General features: G+C 39.0%; 1 protein-coding gene across 1 annotated transcript in view; it reads right to left on the reverse strand.

Annotated features, from left to right (window-relative positions):
* Positions 1-22,651, reverse strand: part of plxnb1b (plexin b1b) — a 125,240-nt gene that overhangs the window by 101,886 nt on the left and 703 nt on the right.

Genomic DNA, 22,651 nt, shown 5'->3' on the forward strand with positions numbered 1-22,651 from the left:
TGCTGCAGGGCCGCTCATTTTCTGTTAAAAAGTATTTGAGTACAGACTTTAAAAAAGGCCATTTCAAGGCATCATAAAGTTCCAAAATTAGTATGAGCTTTCACCAATGGCAATAAAATTTGGTTCACTTGATAGAATCAATATTTCTTTTTTGTTTTACTGGCTTCTTAATTTTGTTGGTTCCGTGTAGCTGCAACATGTACTAGCCTAAACACACAAAACCCCAGCTCTTTACAGGAGGAAATGACACAGCGTCAATGAAACCAACCATGCCACCATTCCTGAGGTTGTTAAGCTGTCGGCCTTAAAACTAGCATCGACAGTGTGCCTTTGGCTGTGGCCGCTCTGTAATTAAACACCAGAAATTTCATCTTTTTTTCCCACTCCGTTCCTTGGAAAATATATACAGGTTCTAAATACAACTCCTGCCCTGCCCTCTCTGGCTTGTTGGCACAGGGCTGATGCCATCCTGCTTCATTCCTCAACCCACATCTGGTCATTCAAACAAAGATTGAAGAAACCAATCCCAGCAGAAAGAAAGCAGAAAAGGCCGCCCTGGTGTCAAACTGAAACTAAAATAGCGTTGTGGTTGAATTCCTTAGAGCCGGAGCCAAATATGTCACCGAGTCAAAACAGCAGAAATCTTTTTTGGAAGTAAGCACAGGGATTAATCTTTTAACTTTACAGTAAACTAATGAGAGACTGGGCATCTGTCTCTAAGCCCTAATGAGACGGAGGATGAACACTTTCAAGTGACAGCTTGGTCATTAAGCCTAATTGTGTTCTCACACTGAACATGACAAGCAGCATAGTGTGTCTATGGCCGATTCATTCATTTGAAGTACCATGTTTTATAATGGTCTGCAAAAGAGGGATAAGCACATCAGCATAATCTGACAACAACACATGGAATGAGTGCCAATTCCCCCAACTCCTATTAGCCATGATTGATTTTCTTAAGTCAGTGGGAAAAACAAACAAGGGTCATAGCTGCACCTCATCGGCCTACTTTAATTCCCAATGTTTTTTTTGTTTGTTTCTACCATGTGCAATATGTTTACTTGCCCTTGTTTTCTCTCCTAAATAAGTTTGAGTTGTGTGATTTTGCTCGTTTCTTGAATTCTTTTTGCCAATGACTTGATGAGTTACTTTTACCAATGGAAATGATGGCCAACACTATGAGTCTTCAACCAGTACAGCCTCTTTGTGAGGCACAGTGGTTTCCTCCCCTTGCTAACAATATTGGGAGCTCCACGACGAAAGCCCCAGATCTGATGCATTGGTTCGGTGCTCACTCCATGGAGCAACTCTCACCTTGTCTGAACTATTCAAGCTTGAACCAGACTGTGTAAAACTCAAAAGAGCCCTTGAGGATGTAGGTCGACCTGCTCATCACCATACATACTCATCAATGATATGACGTATTAGCTTGCTGACATTTGCTATTTAGAAGTAGAATAAAATACACCTGAGGCTGATGGGAATGGTATTCATTTTGCAGGTGTGTGGTCATGAACCGAAGTACTAGACCAATCAAACGCTATATCAAATTGAGGGAATCACTTAAAGTTTACAATTCATGAGGGGAACCTGCAATTGTTCGCCCCAATCCATCCAATAGTTGTTGAAACTTTTCTCAAGGCATCACCAAAGACTAGGGCTGGGTGATATATCAGTATAAAAGATACATCGATATATTTTTAAATGTGATATGGAATTAGACCATATCACATATATCGATATAGTACAATTTGTTTTCTCTTTCTTTATATATAAATGCTGCCCTTACTAGGATTTGTCATATTTAGTTCTTTTGTAATGTTCGTTATTCTTTTCTCATATAAATATATTTATTCCAGAAAAAGATTGGCCTATTTTATTTCATAGGCTATTTTATTTAAGACCTTTTTTTTATTTAAATGTGCACTTTATGGAGCATTGGTTAAAAATAAAAAAAAGGTTATTGTTATACAGTATTTATGTTCACTTAAATGTACGGTTTCAATAAATCTACTTGTGACATGTCATATTTGACTTTGACTGAACATTTGCTCTCACTTAGCGATAAAAATATCTGGATATTTATCGTATATCGTTATTCAGCCTAAATATATTGGGATATGACTTTTGGTCAATATTGCCCAGCCCTACCAAAGACCAAAGGCTTCTTCCTCTGGGAAACAAGAGTCTGTAAAATGTCAGGGCAACCCTTACCACAGTTGTTGAAATATTTAAGTCCGGACCAATGTGTTTGTGTGGCCCGTAGCCACCAACAATCAATTTGTTTGAGATTATGTCATGCTCAAATTTCAACAGCAGTCAGACAAAACCTCACCTTTCCACAGAAAATCCTCTTCACACAAAATAGAGCGAGGATCAAATGTGAACTTGTTCTTTTGTTTTCAGATGATGCTCGATAATGAATCGGATATGAAGCAGCTGGCCCAGGGGCAATCAATGAGGAAATACCCTACTGCCACTGTGCCAAACCCAGGAAGCGGCCAGACCTCTTCCACAAAGCCAGGACAAAGAAGTCTGCCAGTTTGACAAGTTTATTTGTAAAAAAAAAAAGTTTAACAATCGCCATTTTTTTCTGAATAAAGTGTTTTTCGGGGCGTCCCGGTGGCTCACTGAATACCATTATGGCTTACTCCTTGCAATGCATTGGACCCACGTTCCTACTACTTTCCTGCATGTCTTCTCCTCTGTGCCCCTTTCCCTCTGTATCTCTACCACTATCAAATAAAAGATGAAAAAGGCCAAAAAAAGAGAAAAACTAGTGTTTTTTAAACGGAAGTATAAAACTGTTCCTGTTCTGTAATCCCACCCAGGGATAACTCGCATCTTAATCTGTGTGATTTTGAAACAGAGCCGGGCCGACGCCTTATTCACCACAGGGTGGTTTCATTTCTTTCAAATTATGGAAGAAATCATCATCATGTCACATTACTTCCATGCAGTGTTTCCACTACATTCAATCATTGATTGCAGCTAAAGAGACTCCCATGAGATTTCAACATTTCAAATTTGATGAAATGTGAGTCACAGCAGCACAGTCACTTCAATTTTAATTATTTCCGTTTTCTCCAAAATGTCTAGTTTTAGAAACCAAGTCACTGCATAGATTTAATTTTTCTATTGTGTTCCAAAGGTCTTGGTGTATTAATGTTATATTCTGGAGGGGTTTTCAACTCTTGATATAAAATAAATTGCCTAATTCAGCAGAATGTGTGTTCAATAAACAATATCAACCCAAATATAGACATAATTGAGCATGGAAATGGACTTCATAAAGCCATAAATTCATGTTTGAACCGTTGACATGGTGCCAATGGATTCCTGAGCTCTTCTAGTTTTCTATAAAATCAGTATATCTTCTATAGGTATATACAACCTCTTAAAGAAAATAAATAAATAAAACGCAAATAATTAGAGCTCCAGAAAAGGTTAAAATATTTGAGAAGCTAACATTAATGAATACAATCTAGCAGAGCTCACTGTCCAGCAGTAACAGTAATGAGTTTGTGATCTAAATGAGGCCATCTAGTTTTGATTGCCTTCTACTATGCAGGACAGTGGGTCACGGGGGCGTTATATTAATCAGTTTGTTGTTTACGATCAATAGACCACAGACTGAACATGTGTAATCGATAAGGGCCTGGGGAGGACGGGATCCATATGGTCTGATGACATCATCAGCATGGTATAGACCAAGAAGCTAGATGGGGTTTGTTTGCAGTTTATGAAAAGGTTTCCTGCTGTCTCATTTCACTACACATCAAGAGGTCATATGAAATATAACATGATATCTGAAGGGAGTGATTTGAAAATCAGCTTTTACCAATGCTCCAGCTGCAGTAAAGCTCCAAAAAGATCAGCCATGTTTTTCTCAGCCTGACAAATGAGAAATTTTGTTTTTGAATGGAATCTTTAAAAAAAATAATTAAAATTAAAAAATTAAAATTCTCAAACTTGCGGCCCTCGTGACAATATTTTGTGGCCCTCACCTTGGTATGAACGTTTAATGTGAGTTTTATATGAATGGCACTACTGTGTTTTTTCAGTCATTTTGTGCCTTTTTTGTAATTTTGTGTCTTTTTTGGTCATGTTGTGTCGTTTTTTAGTAATTCTGTCTTTTTTTGTAATTCTGTGTCTTTTTTGACATTTTTGTGTCTTTTTTTTAGTAATTTTGTGTCTTTTTTTGGTCATTTTGATACTGCCTCCAGCGGCCCCCAGGTAATTTGAGTTTGAGACTCCTGTATGAGGACACCTGTGCTCAACATACTATATAGATAGATGGATAGATGGATGTACTTCATTGATCCATCACCATAAACTGCAGAATACAGTGATGTGTGTGTGATCCATGACACTAAATAAAAATTGATTTTAAGATTTTGTGTACAAACTGGTTTTGGCAACCACTTGCTGTTGTATTACATCACACCTGTTTAACACCCAATAAATGTACACATGTATTTGACTGACATGTCATTTTCACCATGACTCAGTATACATTCAACCTGAGCAGAAGTCTAATCAGCAGACAGAACTCTAAAAGCCTGTGGGGGTGTACAGAGTCTTTATGGATTTGCTTTTTACGGATTGCAAAGTGTCCAACAACAATTAACAATGAGTCTGAGCTACTCCAGTGGAAACAATGTCTAATTTGTTGATGTAAAACACATAATAATGAGAGAAAACAGGAGGGGTAGTTAATGCTGTAAAACTTTTATAGCTCCCTTCGCTGATCATTGCTCCTGCTGAGTAACACATGAGCTAAACCATCAACACTTTACTGCTCTGCTAAACATAGAGAAACTAAGTGAGGGGAGGCCAAGATGAGTTGTTTTTATGGGAGAAAAAGTAAAGTAATGCATTTGTGTCAGGCTGTGCAACTTTCACTTTACAGTAGGCTGAAGTTTGGCTGCCGTGGATGGATTGAGGATTGAGGATGTTCACACTAAAGTTAATCAACTTAAACATTCCATTTGTATGTTAACCCTCTGGAGTCAGTCTATTTCACATGTTTTATTTACAGTAATAACTTTATTTATATATCATATGTAGACAAGTTGAGAAAGCTAGTTAAAAGTGCATCATAGGGGCTTTCACAGTGTGACATTTATGTTTCTAGACCATTTTTAAAAATGTAATTTTCCTTTCTACAATGAATTACTATTTTTTAATTTACATTCAAAAATAATTTGTTATTGTATTTGTTTTTTTTATGTGGTTTTTGTGTTTATAAATAGTAAAACAAATTGGTACATTTCCATAGAAACCTGTGTCTTTAGTGTGTATTGTGGGTTCCTGGCAGCTTTATACTAAACTAATACTTAAAGAAAGAAAGAAGAACTAAAAATCTGACTGATAGCCAAGTTTGTGTGGAGAAAAAGGAGCCATGCATGTGATGTGAGGACAGACTGAAAGATGCCGAACAGAGACAGAAATTAATGCAGAGGAAGTTGACAAATTTGAACCTAAATCTCCTGGACTTCAGAGGTTTAAACAGGATCTGTCAACACTCGTGCTCTCAGATAAAACCTGTGAATAAAAAGACAAACTACTATGATCCCAGCCTATTTTATGCGAATATGTTAACTAGTTCTCACAGAGAGGTACATGGGGAACGCAAACGGTACACAGTCATGGAGCTTATTAAATAAGGCAGACAGGTGGTAAAGATAAGAACAGGGTAGGGGTGTAACAGTACACAAGTCTGATTTGGTGTGATTTTGAAGTGTCAAAGACAGAAACTATGCTACTGCCAGGGGATTGAGGGAGCATTTTGTCCTCTGGCAACTTTGGTAAGCTGTTCAAAATGATGAACATTTCAAACACTTGTATATAACACTATATGAACACTAAACAAGCACTTTCCCAAAAGGAAACAGGTCACACCAGGCTATAAAACTGAAAAGTATTTCTGATGAGCATGTTGGATGGGTTTCCATTTACATCCCCTACAGCGGTGGAGACACAATCCTGTTTTAGACAACCTTCCCCTTCTTTTGCTGTAGCTGACAGGAACCCACAGGTGGGTGCTCCAGTTATGGCGATTTTTTTGTGCGTGCCATAGTGTGACTGACTTACACGCCAATCACTTTGTTGCAAGGTAATAATAGTTTTTAGAATTTTTGTTTCTAAATTCAGTTAGTTTTAATTCATTTTCAGAGTGAGTTTGCTAGTTTTAGTTCGTTTTTAATTTTTTGGAAAATGCTTAGTTTTAGTTTAGTTTTTATTAGTTTTAGTGTTAGTTTTAGTTTTTTGGTAATGGGAAATTTGTTGGGTGTGAGATTCAATAAGGTCACAATAAATGTTTCCTTTATTTCCTTTGTCTGATCCATATCAGCCCCAATAAGTTTATTAAGTCATAAAACCAGATAGATTAAATAGATTTCATATCAACCAAAAAGGTTTACGGATGAAAAAAGTTGACAAAGATCATTTTTATTTTTTTCATTTAACGAAAATGTTTTTTCAATTCTAGTTTTCGTTATTTTGTTAGTTCTCATTAACTATAACCTTGCCTTATTGTGCTAACCTCGGCAAATGTTACTAACAGCATATGGCTAAAAGTTTCCAGCGGGGGCTCCGGCATGTGTGAATCAGTCTACATCCTGTGTATTCGACCTGCACCTGAACCATGGATCATTCTGTGATCCAGGTACAATGACGGTTTGCCAGGAATACATTAACAGTTAAAGGCGGGGTTCAGAGACATTTCTCCTTGTGTCATAATACTACACACTATCAGTGTGGTGAAATCCACTATAATGCTTTTATTGTACAAACTGGTCAAGCAACACCCATATCATTATCTTACGTATTTGCACCCATGGATCAACTACCAATGTCAGTACTGAGCTGCTGTTTGAGACACATGAACTTTGGAGGTGGAGCGAATAACACAGCAACACAAACACACTCACAACCCAGCCGGAGTGCTCCATAACCCGGGAAACAGAGGCCTGGTTCATTTGCAGCCAGATTAAAGATACTGAGGTGGAGCGGGTGGAAAAGATTATTCCTAGTAAGCATGAAAAAACCCTTAAGCTCTCCATTAATAACATGAAGAGAGTTATTTATGAAAGCTCCCTCGAGGCCCATTGGTACACACATATAACTGTAGTATTTTGTAAGCCATTACATTACGACTTTCACACTGGCACGAGCCAGAAGACGCACAGCACATACTTTGGACTGTGAATGAGTGGCACAGTCTGCTTTTATTCACCAGGATTACAGAACAGTAAACGAGGAATGGAACAAAACTTTGAGATCGGCTTTAGGAATGTCTAAATCAAAGCCTTTTAATTTCATCCCAGGGGAGGCACAGTGCAGCCTCTATACTGGGACACTGTGTGCCACAGCTCAGCTTACCAGCAAGTGGCAAAGGTTGCCAGGAAACACTGTGGGCTCCCAGGGCGTTCACATTCACACACAAATGCACACAGATGCAGTCACATATTCATACAAACATTTCAACATGAGTCGGAGTACCTCTGTGCCGTGAAAAGCTCCAGTGGGGGAAAACGTCCTGCTGAGGGAGTATTGTGTCAATGCAAGGATAACACACCCCTGTGACCCCTGACCCCAGTGTGAGTGTGAACCAACAGGAAGTAGTCATGGTAAGAGGATACATGATAGGCAGGTTGTTAAAATCCTGCTGCCTTTAAATGACGATAGATAACATGAGGTTAACAGGAGCTCCTGAAACCATTTGTACTTTATGCTTCTCTCTTTTTCATTCCAATGCAAACTGACAAGCTTTAGTTCAACAAATCTGAACTCAATGCCCACTTACCAGCATTTCCCAGGGCTTTCAATGGCATGTTATGGTCCTAATCGTTGGAAATAAATACGTTTTTAAGTTGATAAAATTAACATTTTACATTTAACTTGGTTATTATTATGTTAACGAAAACTAGAATTGAAAAAACATTTTCGTTAACTGAAATAAAAACAAGAGTTTTTTAAAAAACGATAACGAACTGAAACTGTATTCTATTTTTACAAAACTAATAAAACTAACTAAAATTCTAGTGAAGATGTCCTTTGTTTTCGTCTTTGTCAACTTTTCTCATATGTAAACCTTTTTGGTTGATATGAAATATATTTCATCTATCTGGTTTTATGACTTAATAAACTTATTGGGGCTGAGATGGATCAGACAAAGGAAATAAAGGAAACATTTATTGTGACCTTATTGAATCTGGCACCCAACAAATACCCCATTACAAAAAAACTAAAAGTAATAAAAACTAAACTAAAACTAAGCATTTTCCAAAAATTAAAAAATAATTAAAACTAGCAAACACATTCTAAAAAAATAATTAAAACTAACTGAATTTGAAAACAAAAATTGACAACGAAATTAAAACTAAAACTAATGAAAAATCCAAAACTATTATAACCTTGCTGGTAACTTGTCATGGACATGTGTCCTTTCTTAAATAAAGTGAAATATTTATTAATCAATGAAGTGATAGATCAAATGAATGCAATGCTAAATAAACCAGTGTGATGCCTGCTGGGCTTAATACTTTTTAAGTGTTGTAATTCCAAAGCAAGGAAAATCAGATTTTTCTTAATTACCAATTTAGCCGGTTTCACTTTCACTTGGCTGAAGGATTGCATGCCCCCTATGTGCTGTAAACAAATTTATGACTATTGCTTATGAGACCATTTTAAAGTGTCGTGTATTATCCCAAAGGGCATGGCCTTTCAGCCAGGAACGGTGATATTCAGCTTGCATACCTAAAGCCAGGCACGGTAGTTTCAGACACCCCTGGAACATTGTTCTGTAGTGGAGTCCACCAGCAGCCGGCCAAGGTCCTGAACTTTTAACACGCCTGTCCAACATTCGTCTTTGGCTTTTCCATAGCAACCCCCCTTTTCCCAGGACAGAGGGTCCCTCCCCATTAGGCGTTTAAAGGGAGTTAAGGGGGTGAGTCGATTTAGGGGGAGCTGTCTTGAGAAGAAGGGCGTTTCTAGGGAAACTGAGCGCTCACTGTTCTCCAAGAGCTTTCATGGTTGCCACTTGGCAACAGTCAGCTGTCGGTATTTCAAAATGCTGCTTTTCACGCTTGCCTGCGTGCCACGAAAAGCCACACACACTCACACGAAGTGAGAGAAAAAACGCGGCTAGTGTCACCGCAGCAGATGCCTCTTGTATTGTTGCCTCTGGAGTCAAAAGTCCAAAGCTAGCTGCCTGACGTCATGTAAATGATATTCAATTTCAAGCATGCTTCTAAATCCATTCATTTCAAATCATAATCCAGGATGAATGGCCACCTGTCTGACTGCATCCATGCAATACAAAGAACAATTCACCAAGAGCAAAGGCGATTTCACACCGATTACCAGTCCCTGAACCTGCCCGTAAATCTCCAAGTTTCAAAATCAACACAAATGCTTGACTGAATTTCAAGGTAAGTTTAATTATTTTGACTTTTTTGGATGCTGAAGCTCAGATTCCTCCAGATGGTGGACACTCCCCTTCCAGCCACACCCACTCACCTGTCCTTCCTCTGAGGAGACAGAAAAGGAGTTTGCAGTAAACACCAGCTGTGCTCCAACTGACAGACACACTCATCCTCCCTCCTTTCCTCTGTCTCCTCGAGGTATGCCTTCACCTCTCTAACCCCCACTTTCCCTTACAATCCCCTTCTCTGGTTGGCTGGCCTTTTCAGTCTCCTCTACAACAAAAGAAACAAAAGGAGGCAGGGCCACTTTCCCTCTTTCCCCCCCTGCTGAGAGAAGAAGAAGGGGTTACAAGGTCTGCAGACCACCCCTTCCAACAAAGCTGCACAGCAAAAAGTGTCCACAAGCTAAATCCTTAGATTAATACATGCAGAAGGCCCTTACGGCATGTCTGTAGAGACGTGGCTCCCAAACTATTTCTGCAAGGGCCTGCTTTTCTAAAAACAAACACTTTTAATCCAGCCCAAAGTGAATGACAAATGTACTTCTACAGCTGTGAGAACTAGTTGGAGTTTAGACCTTGGGTCGAGGATGTTTCTGTGTGGTGGGACAAGGTTGGCAGCTTTTTCCATGTAGCTATTTTCCAATGTGCTGTGCTGTGTGATCACACAGTCCTTTTCCACTGTAGGAACACACAACATAACCTGTAGCCATTGCCTCTGCTTCTTTTTTCCACTGCTACGAGTTTGTGGAACTAAATTTGGGCACTGCTCAAGGTAAAATGAAACTAAAATCAAAGAGCCAGCTACGTTCAGGGGTTACTGGAATAACTGTGTAAGTGACTAGTCAAGCAGACGTGTTTTCAAACAAAAACATCAGGGACCACCAATTTTATATCTGCATCAGAATCAAACAGACAGCCATGCTTTATGACCTGGAGAACACGTGTTGGTCAAATGGTGGCCCTTATTGGGATTTACAAAGAAGGAGGCTATTCAGAGGGAGCTGGAGTTATCAGTTGGAAAATAGCGTCTGGCACAAATGGTCATCAAAACACAGATGAAACAAGATTGTGAAAAAAATGGATCACAATTGCCTCATTTCCAATAAATGGTACATGGTAGTTTGACTACTTGATTCACTTTTGGCACCAGAGGGGTGTTCCATCAATTAGGATTAAGGAAAAGCCTGGCTTATTATGATAAGTCTCACTTATTTAAGTGAGAGATGCGTTCCATCAAAGTGGCTTATGTGACTCCCCGCTCAGTAACCATGGTAACTTACACCACTGAACTAGCCTGCTCTGGGGCAGGCTAACTGTCGAGCTAACTTTAGCTGTGTGTCAAATAATTCCCGTCGAGGCGGAAACAAAATCCCAAAAGTCAGTTCCACCACGTTTTTTTCATGTTACAGTCTGGTTTAGACCTTTTTTCTCACAATGTAACGAGGCATGAATTTATATACCTATTTCAGTCAATCTGTTGTTTAATTCATGCAATTTTTGTTTTGGAGTGAACCCTTTATTTGAACACTAAACGTGTATTTTAAGGAAAGAAACACATTAAATCCAGTCTAAACCAGGACCTTCTGTTGTGGTTAAATGTATACTTACATCATTCTCTAGTTACTTTATCTCCAATTTAATTAGCTTTTTGTCTCCATATGGAGTTTTTGGTTTTTAGTTCCCAGAAGCATATGATGCTTGCAGATCGCGCCGACAGCTTGTAAAAGAAAATGTGTCAAAGAGTAGCTTAGCTGATTATGTAGTTGCCAATTATTATTTAATGTCTCAGTTTCATCATTCCCTGCTGCTGTAGTTGTTCCAGCTGTGTCCTGCAGCAAGGTGCATGTTTATACACAATCTGAAGAATGAAGATACAGCCCAAACATTATTACGTTTTCTCTTGTCCAAGTCCTTTTTTTGGCTGTGAGATGTAACAGAATAATTAATATAGGACAGGGTTACTTCACCCAGTTAGGCCAATTTACAGTAAAATCATTTTAGTTGTGAGTTCTCCAAACTTAGCCTACAGCTAACTGTGAACACACATCTGTTATTATCCAGCCTACTGATAATTTAACCACTCTTATTGTATCTAGTGATCTAATTGTTAATTTATTAACAACTACAAATAACATAATAAGTAGGACTGAATTACTCGTGCATTTTATCAGTCTGCATTTTTTTGTCATGCCATCTCCCTGGCTCTGTTAATGGTAGTAGTATTGTCTCTTATTGTGACAGTCACTTGATATTCTTCATAAAGCTCCTTCAGCGCTGCTTTTCACCACTTTTTGCGAAATGTTATTGGCTGTTCCACGATTGATTAATATGGGCTGCCTATATACTCCATGCTGGTGCTTGCTTGTCTAGCCTGGGTTGAGTTAGCGTTGAATAGACACGCTGAGCGGCGTTAGTGGAAGTTGGTGTTTATTCTAACCAGACTTTTTCAATGAAGCGGTTTGTTTAGCCACGTTGATGGAACACCCCTCAGGTATATTTCTAGATTTTGTTTTCCAATGAAGATAGTCCTCGGGGTGAAAAAAGGAATTGATTCCCTTAAGTGAATTTCATTTTTGGAGCCTATTTTGTAATGCCTGAGTTGAAATAATTCAAATGCACTTGCTTTATTTTAGTCATGTGGATCTCAATCTTAAAGTTTGGTGATTAATTTATTTTATTACCTTTTTATTTGACAACTTTCAATTATTTTCTTTGTGTTCTGTGTTTTCACACAGAGGATACAGATAGGGCTGGGTATTGAACCCGAGTCCTTTTTAAATGCTACCTGACTGTGTCCTTAAAGCAAAGTACAGAATCTTTCTATCTAATCTTGTGACTGCATTGATCTGGGTTTTAAATTTGGATTTAGATTAGGCTACGCTTTAAGACAGTAGAGAGGATTAAAGCTTAGGTCGACGGTAGAAGAATCGACGTCTTCAAGCGACGGAATTTGGAAGTAGAGAAGAAGAACGCTGCGTGCATGTCTGTGTGTGCTCAGGGCTCCTCCGCCCTCACCTAGCCCAGGTGGAGGTCTCAGCTTCTCATTACGAGTGCAGTGACAAAGCCCTTCTCATCCATGTCACCCTATCTCACTAGCCGGGCCTCTTTCTCCGAGGGCCTTCTACAAATGGCTGCTTCAGCCCCACAGACAGATGGGAAATGATACGGGAGCATGGGTATGCATGAATGCAGGCACGAGGGAATACAGAGAAAATGAGAGCTGTGGAAAGTGTCAAATGTTGAGCTAGGAGCAATGATTTGAAGGATAAATGGTAAATGGACTGCATTTGTATTAGGGGTGCAACAGTACAGGTAACCCATGGTACAGTTTGTAACTCAGGGCCACAGTTTCGGTACGCGTTTTTTGTTTAACTTTTTTTCTCCCAAAATGATCTCTTTATTTTGCTTGTCCAGTATCACAAGCACTGATCACTGACTTACTGAATACTATATTTTTCCACAGACTAGAGAGCCACATGATTATGTAAACACTGTTTACGTCTGTATATGTTAGAGGTAGGCCGATATTTGCGTTTTTTTACTTGTATCGGCATCGGCCGATACGTGGGTGCATTTGCTGATCAATTAGCCCATTTCACTGAGCCAACACCAGGCAAGGCTTGGTGCAACATCTGCCATTCTCTGGTGAGCCAACTGTTCATATGTTTTGTTTGTTTTGTTAATAAATGTTTCTTTTTTTGTTTAAATTGAGACTTGTTATGATTGTGTCATTTTTATCATGTAAATGGAGGGAGAAAAGGCAATATCGGCTTCAGGAATCAGCCCAAAAAAATCAGCAGCACATATCAGGGATCGGTTAAGACTGATGTCAAAATAATCGGTATCAGCATTAAAAAACCTGTATCGGTCGACCACTAGTATATGTCTCTGCCCTCTCAACAGTGGGGAAGTAAATAACAACAACTACATCATCTCCTTGTTGCTCCTGGCTTTGTAAGCCCACACTGGCATCCAAACACGACATGTACAACACCTCTGTGCTGCTCACCTTGACTGCTATGGAGGGCGATTACATTTATATCAACACTGAACGTAAGAGGTTAATGTTGGACTTTGTTGTAAGCTAATGCTAGTCCGCTAGCCCGTATCAATCGCATTGCAGTTAAACAAATCCCAGTTTAGTTGGTCTCTCTTGAAGGTACCGAGTTGGTCTTGTTGGTCACGATAATCACACTTCAGGTCTCTCCTGGGTTTGGGAGCAGAACAAGCCAAAAACAGCGACTACACTTTTGGAATAAGCCCCAAAAAACGCAATACAATAATTCATTAACATATGCAATGGTTAAGATCAGTTAATCTGATGGAATAGTGGCATTAGAATCTGCGAGAAATTATCCAGGGGGGGCATGTCTCCAGACTCCCCTAGCCAGCTATTTGGCTATTTGCTTTCTTAAACCATGTTTAAGCGATTATACATCATACATACATTGTTGACTACATTACATTAAATTATCATTATAAAAGAATACGTTTAGAACATGTTTAGAATTCATTTATATTTTAAATATTAAAAAAGTATTGTTTGTAGAGCAGCCACAACAATGATTTGTACTTTTAACTCGAGTTGTTTACTTGGAAGTGCATGGATGTGTGTGTGTGTGTGTGTGTGTGTGTGTGTGTGTGTGTGTGTGTGTGTGTGTGCGTGTGCGTGTGTGTAAAAGCTGAGTGGTTAAACAGAGGAGAAGACAGAGACGTGAGTGCGACCACGACAGCAAAACGTGGTTAGATAACTCTCAGCATAGTTTTATTCCTTTTCATTGAGCTAAGGCGCTGTGAGAAAAAAACACTTAGGTGTGGTTTCTGCGTTATGTCAAGGAAACCCTGGATTTTTAAAAATAAGGGAGCATATTTGCAAGTCACACTGGGGTTCCAAGTTATTAAACCTCTCCAGAAATAGCAAAGCCCAAAATAGCCCAAAATGCAACTAAATGGTCGCAGTCTGGAGCCCTGAGATCATCTGTAGATAATAGAAGAAAGAACATTTAATCTGTCCAGCACTCTGCTGCACAAACTATAATGGTGATGACACCATTTCTAAGTCCCCTCAAGTAAGTGCTCGAATAAGAATCAAATGTACCTTGGACATGTTGGTGTTAAACGAGGTGTTTATTTTAGAACTTGAAACTGGATATTCTTTTCGTTGGACCAGGAAATTAACAGAAAATAAGCCATTTTCAGATAAGTTTTTTGTGAATGTATCACATAAAGCTTATTTTGGCAGTTGACATATAATTGAAATGTCCTTTCAGTCTGTGTGACATGTACGTCTATTCCCAAGTTAATAATCTTAGAACGTCCTAAGTGAGAAAACTAGGAAGTTCCTAGGACATATGACAATTCTTAAGAAAAAAATGGTGAATAGCATTTAAGAACATTCTTAGAAAGATCTTATTTTTTTTCTTAAGAATTTTCTCAAGTATTATCTTAACACTTGTGAATCCAGCCCCCGTTTCCTAAGCAGCTCACTTCTACAGTTTGCAGAATCTGCTATTTAAATAGTAATGTGCATGCTCCATGACGATTAGATGGGATGTTTTATAATAAGGTTTACTCATGTTCCCCCCAAAACACAACTATGATTAATTAAGAGACTAATTACAAGAGATTATGCACCTTTAACTACAAGAAGTGGAGTGGGACACGCCCTATATGCACTATGTATGCACTTTAGACCATGCACTATAGCTGGTTTAAATAGGGCCCTTTAGAATTATTCATTCATGTTCAGTTAAATGTTTGAAATACAAATCCCAGTAAGTATAAGCACATATGTCAATGGCACTGGGGAGTAAACGTTCTCAGTCAGTCCAGCTCAAGTTGAGGCAGACTGCATCACGTGAACTCCTGCTTCAACACTGACCTCGGGCAAACACACCAGCTTCATTCATGTCGGAACAATTGTAGAGCAAACACACACACACACACACACACACACACACACACACACACACAGCATAAGCTGCATGTGGTGGAGGCATGCAGCATACTCTGAAGAGTTAATAATTCACACTCATAGAGAGCACTTCACTTGCTGCTTCAAAGAGATTTCGATACTCAAATCTATTTTACAATCCACGGCGCTGCATATATCTGGCTCCACATTTACATATCTGAATAATGAACAGGCTACCCAGTCTAATTAAACCCTCAGAGAATCCTGAAGAGCGCCATCACTGTACTTGTTATCAAAGAAAATCCTCAGCCCCCCAAAAATTAAGGCTTTGCTGATTCAGATAATGGACACAGAAATACTAGAGCTACCCTAGTCCAGCTTGGGGCTCAGAGCTGTAGTGTTCAGTGGGAGCAGAGAGATGTGAGAGAATCCAAATGTGACAACAGCCAGTCAAGTCTGAGTCTGCAGGCACAGCAGCGCTCCTTATACCAGCCTACCCAGTAGCACAGAAAGACAGGAAACCATCATGTATTCATGGTGCTGTGACTTGGAGGGGATTCTTTAATCAGCCTGAAACTCTTCATCAATATGCAAAAACACAACATCATCACCCCCCCCCCCCCCCCCCCCCCCACCCCCCGAGCTTTTTACTTTCATCTCGTATTTGTATGAATGTGCATAATCACTGCATGAATTTGTCTTGGAACTCTTCTACAGAACAGAAAACACACAGTATACCATGGAGCGTGAAACTACCAAATTCATTTAACAAAATCAAACTTTAATCAGATCGCTGACATACATACTGTACTGTCCTCAGTTGAGGCTATATTTAACGTGTCCTACAGCGTGGTGGTGGTCTCCAGGAGGAGGGGCACCTTGTATCAGATTCTGTGCCCGTCTTCTATCCCTCTGCTCAGGGTTTGCACCACCAGCATATTGTGCCTAATCTTGGTGCATCTGTTGGCTCTCAAAGCCCTATTAAACAGCCAGACCACTCTGATAAGGTTACTGACTTAATGCTCAGTGACATAATTAAATTGAGTATTTAATCTGGCCATGGGAGAGGAGGAGTCCTCGACCCCTGCGGGGCAAGCAGAGCGTTCACATGTCGACTCTCCGTTTCCTTACAAATAACTTGTACTTTGATCCCCTTTAGGGTGATCGTGCTGTCCAGCGGCAAGATAAAAGCTGATAAATACTGGCTGCAGAGAATGTTCACTGAATTGATTTCTGGCAGCTTGTTTCAGCTTATTCCTTTAAAACATTGGGAAACATAAGACACTAAGGTGTTAAGGCTTATTTGAAGTATTGTTTATATTTATGTTTTACAGAGTGTTCCAGTTTTTTGGGGAACTAGGGTTGTATTAGCAGCACACTGATGCCTTAAAGAGAGATTTCATCCATTTTTAAGTCAGTCTGCATGAGGTAGTTACCCACAGTCCATGTATTACTGCAGTAGATGGTGGTCTTGGCGTGCTCCAAGCAGGAAACAGACCACAGACAGGCCTGTCGCAATAAGTATTTTAACCACCTAAACAAAGGCCACCCCGTGTATGTGTACGCTATATTAACGATATGTCCACTGATTTTTATTGCCACCCAAAGCTGCTATCCATTTCCTTCAGCACTACTTTTTCTCAACCATAGAACTGCCATGTTCCTACGCATAAAAGCAATCAAGCGCTTAGTGCACTGCCGGATATCAGCTGTTTTGGTAAGAATCCAGTCACTAATTTGAAATGAAAATTTGTGATTATGACAGCGATGATGAAATGCCATTCAATATGGAGACAAAACAATAGTGTGTGTGTGTGTGTGTGTGTGTGTGTGTGTGAACTGTAAACCCATGCCTACAGACCCGGAGAGCTACTGCTGCCATGAGTGGGACTTGGTTCTGTTTGATTCCAACCAAAACAGACGATCTGTGGCGCTTATGTGCAGGTACATGGAAGTTCTATGGTTGAGAGAAAGTAGTGCCAAATGAAACGGCTGCGGATAGTGTTGTTATTGGTAAATGGTAAACGGACTGCACTAATAGATCTCCTTTATCCAAAGCGCGTTACACTACAGACTGCGCTCATTCACCCATTCACACACACATTCATACTGGTGGCCAAGGCTACCAGGGCACACTGGTGCCAAAACAAAACAAATCATTGCCTTAATCTGACTATAACTGGACAACTGAAGTGCATGTAAATGTGTTAGTCCGACTAAAGTCGGAGCTCTCCAACTCCAATTAGGACACCCAGATAATGCGATTGGAATAGGATTTTCGCCAGCATGTATGACAAGACAACGCATGTGCGCATGCTCCACATGCTCCACATCCCACACTGGCGTATGACCCCGGAACAAAAACATCCAAGAAAGCCGGTTGCATTAGCCGCTCACACATTAGCTGGTCACATTAGCCGGTCGCGTTAGCCAGTAACGTTAGCTGGTCACACATTAGCCGGTCACATTAGTCAGTAGCAGTAGCCGGTCAGTAACGACGGCACAAAGTGTAGAACTGAGGTCAACCAGAAAGGGCACCATATTAACCCGCTGAAGCGACAGTGTTGAGGAGGAGGACACGTTCCCGTCAGTTATTTGATTTTCTTAGCTGCATGTAAACTGGGACAAGGACAGAAGTCAGAACAGACAGAAGTGTAAACGCACTGACTGATGAACGCAGCATCAGGAGCCATTTGGGGTTCAGTATCTTGCTCAAGGATACTTTGACATTTAGGCTGCCACGTTCGGGGATCGAACCACCGGTGTTCCGATTCATGGGTGACCGCTCTACCAACTGAACCACAGCCGATAACAAGGCCGATAGCTCATATAGCAATTGTGTTTTGCTCAAATGTAGCTCTCCTCAGACAGTTTGTGTTCTCACAGAAGTAAGATGTGACATGTTTAGGCTTTGTAGCTCATAGATACGCCCATGTAAGAACAACACACAAGCACACACATTGTGTATCACAATGATCTAATGAGACTTGGACAGCTGTTGGTTAAACAGCTATTCTCTACATCACATCAGACAGCCCTGTCCCTGCTGCAGTGTTTACACATACTTAATCAAGGGCCGTCCCCAGCCAGTCACAGTTTATCAAACACTTTGTCCATCCTTCATGTCTCCACACCAGTTCACTACCAGAATTACAGCATAAATGATACAACAGATGCTAGCAGGTCAAACCACGGGAATGTTCCCTTATCCTCTCTGACAACGTTTGCCCTCACTCCAGCTGATGACTTAAGTTGGTATTAAGGATGTTTGTTTGGTTGGCCATGGGGGGGGATGAAAGGTTTGACACCACATGCTCCCTGCAGTCCCTCCAGCTGCCAGACACCCAAAGTAACAGCAGTTGACACCCAGCCCCCTGCACCTTTTGACCTTTGGCAGGTCTGTGACAGAATGTGTGAGGTGAATCTTGTTTATTGGAGAGGCACTTTAGAGCCTCTGCTGTCCTGACAAATGCTGACACGGTTGGTTGCTACTTATTAGTCAGGTAAAAATAAATTCCTTCCAAGATATTTTCAGTTCAATATTAAAAATTAAAATGCTGAAAACTTTTAAAGTCATTGTCTTAAAACTGATTAATTGATTCTTAAGAAATGGTTATTTCACAGATACAAAAGAAAGAAATCATCCGTGGGTGCTGAAATGATTCTTTACTTTATTATTCCAATTAGGTTTTTAACAAAAGTTTTCCAAACTTAAATAGTTAAAACGACAACAAAAAAGTCCCCCTCTTTTAAGATTAAGGACCAATTCAAAGTATCACTGCACTACAAGTAATGGAGTGAGAATATGGAACAACTGCAGATGAAATTAAATCATGCACAACAATTGTTAAGTTAAAAAGGCTTATGAAAAATGATATGCTAAAAAAGTATAAGTTGCAAACTGGATGAGGATGTTCTTGTAACTGCCATAGTAATAGAAATCCTCAGATCTAATTTGTTTGATATACTATGGTTGACTAATAAGAAAATAAATAAATAATAATACTTATTTATTTGACATTAAGTGGCTATATATAGAGAGAAAATGTATAAGGAAATGCATATTGAATATTAAGTGAACTGGTTCTTATTTCTATCTTATTACTTAGACGGGGCAGATGCATGTATATGTATAGGGCTATGTATACTGTATGTGTGTAAATGTTTATGTACATCTGTTTAATGGTGTCTATGTGAGTATGTGTATGTGTACGTATATGCATCTAGCCTACGTTGTTGTAGTTTATGTTGTCGTTTATTTTTTCGGTTCGAAAAGAAGAATTAATAATTAAAAAAAAGATTCATTACTTTATTAATCCCACAATGGAAAAATTCAACCTCTGCATTTAACCCTTCCTTTTTTATACACAAGTGAACACACCATGCAAGGCGCAGTGGGCTGCATGTTACTGCGATCTAGCACCTTTAAACAAATGTTTTTTCCATCCCAGGTCAAGCATCTAAAAGGTCAAATGTGCCCACCATAATGAGTGCATTTATTCACAGGGCCAAAGGTCATTTTACAAGTCCAGACAGCTCTGGATGCTGGTGTCAGACTTTATCCAGGTACAAGTACAAGAACTTGCTGGCTACTATGTTGCTGCTAATAAGCAGTCATTTACTTCAGTGGCAATGAAAACATATGCTCCACTTAAGTCTCAGAGACGACGCTTAAACATCCTTTCTAAATGCCTACACTCATAATCTGACATGACCCACAGTTTTAACTTGTGTAAGCTATGGAAAGCTTTAGTCATGCTTTCAGTAGCTTCAACATTAGTTTATTTTAGAACTTGGAACTGGATATTCTTTTCGTTGGACCGGGAAATTATTTAACAGAAAATAAGCCATTTTACAATGCAGTGTTCATATACTGTCGTGCAGCTACACTGGCTCTCTGCTGCTGTTAAAAATAACTGAATTCCTGAAATGTGTTGGCCTTAGAAATGTTTAAACAAATATTTTCATTGTTTAACCCCACAGAGTTGCAATTTAAAAAAATAAACAAAATAGCATTGAATGTTGTTTTACCAAAGGTTAAAAAAAGTAAATGTAAGTGAAAAAACTGAAAAAGAATTTCCATTTAGAAGTGCAAACAATCATGTCAGCATGTACAAGAGATACAGACACACCCTGGTTTTCCTGATGCTACCAACAATCTGAAATAAATGAGCAATCATCATTATTGGGAGGGGATATTCCATCTCATTTTCTGGCTTATACTAAGCTACTCATTGTGTTACGAGGCAATGGGAGCAGATGGGCATGGTTTAAGAAGGCACTAAACTGTGAGAGGAGGCCCTCACCCATTGGACACAACAACACAAAGGTCACATGCTCTCACTGGCTCTCACTGTGATGGAAGTTCAGCCATGGAACAGGATGAAAATCTACAAAAGGAAAATATTGCCCAATTTACAGAAAACATGAACACCTGCATCTGACCTTTGACCTTTAGGAGTTCCATTATCAGTCAGTCTGAACCTCTCCTGCTCATTTGTGATTGCTTGTATTAACTTGAACTGGCTATGATTATACTGCCATATGTCTTTGATGGAAAGTAGCTTATGCTTTACTGAAAGAACAATCATCTTGATTGTAATACAGTAGCCTGCCTAATGCATAGAGCCTTGCTGATTGACTGATGAATGAATGATAAAGTTAAGCTATGTGAGGCACACTGTGTTGTAAAATGCACACGTATGTTTTGTGAACAGAATATCAATGGAAAAAATGAACAATTATTTTTTTTGTTATGTATGGAGCCACACAAATGAAACAAAAATACATAGGTTATGAATTATTCTGCTACTCTGGTGAATTCGGCATGCAAAATAATAACATACTTTAATAATACAACAATGTGTAATAAGGGCTGGGCGATATATTGATATAAAAAATATATTAACATATTTTTAAATGTGATATGGAATTAGACCATTCGTTAAAAAATATTTTATTTCTTTATATATAAATGCTGCCCTTACTAGGGTCTGTCATATTAACTATTTAATGTAATGTAATGTAAATATATTTATTTCACTAAAAGACTGGCCTATTTAATTTCATAGGCTATTTTTATTTAAGACATTTAATATATCGGATATTGACTTTTGGTCCATATCGCCCAGCCCTATGTGTAATCTGTGTTTTACTTGGACAACAGCCTACTTATTTACCTGCATAGTAAATTGTGGAGGGTGTAAAAGCGAAAAAACCGGACTACTTCCATATAAAATTCAACTTGTATTGGCCAGGTGGTACTGTAAAGTAAAGTAGTGACAAACTGATGATGATGATGATGATGATGATGATCGGGCTGGGCAATATATCGATATAAAAGATATATCGATATATTTTTAAATGCGATATGGAATTAGACCATATCGCATATATCCATATAGTTCAATTTTTTTTTCTTTCTTTACATATAAATGCTGCCCTTACTAGGGTTTGTCATATTTCGTTCTTTTGTAATAAATACTGTTATACAGCATTTATGTTCACTTAAATAAACGTTTCAATAAAACTACTTGTGACATGTCATATTTGACTTTGACTGAACATTTGCTCTCACTTTGTGATAAAAATATCGGGATATCGTATATCGATATTCAGCCTAAATATATCGGGATATGACTTTTGGTCCATATCGCCCAGCCCTAGCTGATGATGATGATGATGATGATGACCCTGGGGTTTGTTAACACTGGTTGCCCTCTGAACTCTTGTGTTGTGTCTATCAGTGTTGGAGAATTATTTGTATCACTGAAATCCCGTTAAATGGTGGCGACACATAACGTGAGTGGAGGTATGACCGCCAAAAGATGCGTTTAGAGAGTTAGCTAACTCAATGAGGCACATTGTGCACCAGTTATTGCGCTTTAGAGGGCTAACTTGGCTTTAGCTATATGCACCGGAAAAACAATGAGGTCTTAAAATAAATCCAAAAATACTTATTTCGAGCAATTGTGGCTTGAAAAGAAATGTAGTAACATTAAAATAACCCAGCAATAGTTGAAACTAACACGTTTTTTTCTCATTTCAGTATCTGGTGGGTAGAAAATGCTTTTGAAATAGCATTTAAACTACATGCAACTAAAACTCTTAATTGGAGCCAATATTTTAGGTAAAAACTCACCATATTCAACAGCTGAATAGATTGAAAAACATGAAAAAGGTAGCAATGTCAATCCTAAAAACAAGTCTTTACACAAGACTGAAATCCCTGTGAAGAGGTTATTCACTTGTTTTTGTTACAAAAAGACACATGTTCTTAAAATAAGCACATAAAGCTATGGTCA

The sequence above is a fragment of the Centropristis striata genome, chromosome 3 (assembly GCF_030273125.1).
Source record: "Centropristis striata isolate RG_2023a ecotype Rhode Island chromosome 3, C.striata_1.0, whole genome shotgun sequence".
In the NCBI taxonomy this organism is placed as follows: domain Eukaryota; kingdom Metazoa; phylum Chordata; class Actinopteri; order Perciformes; family Serranidae; genus Centropristis; species Centropristis striata.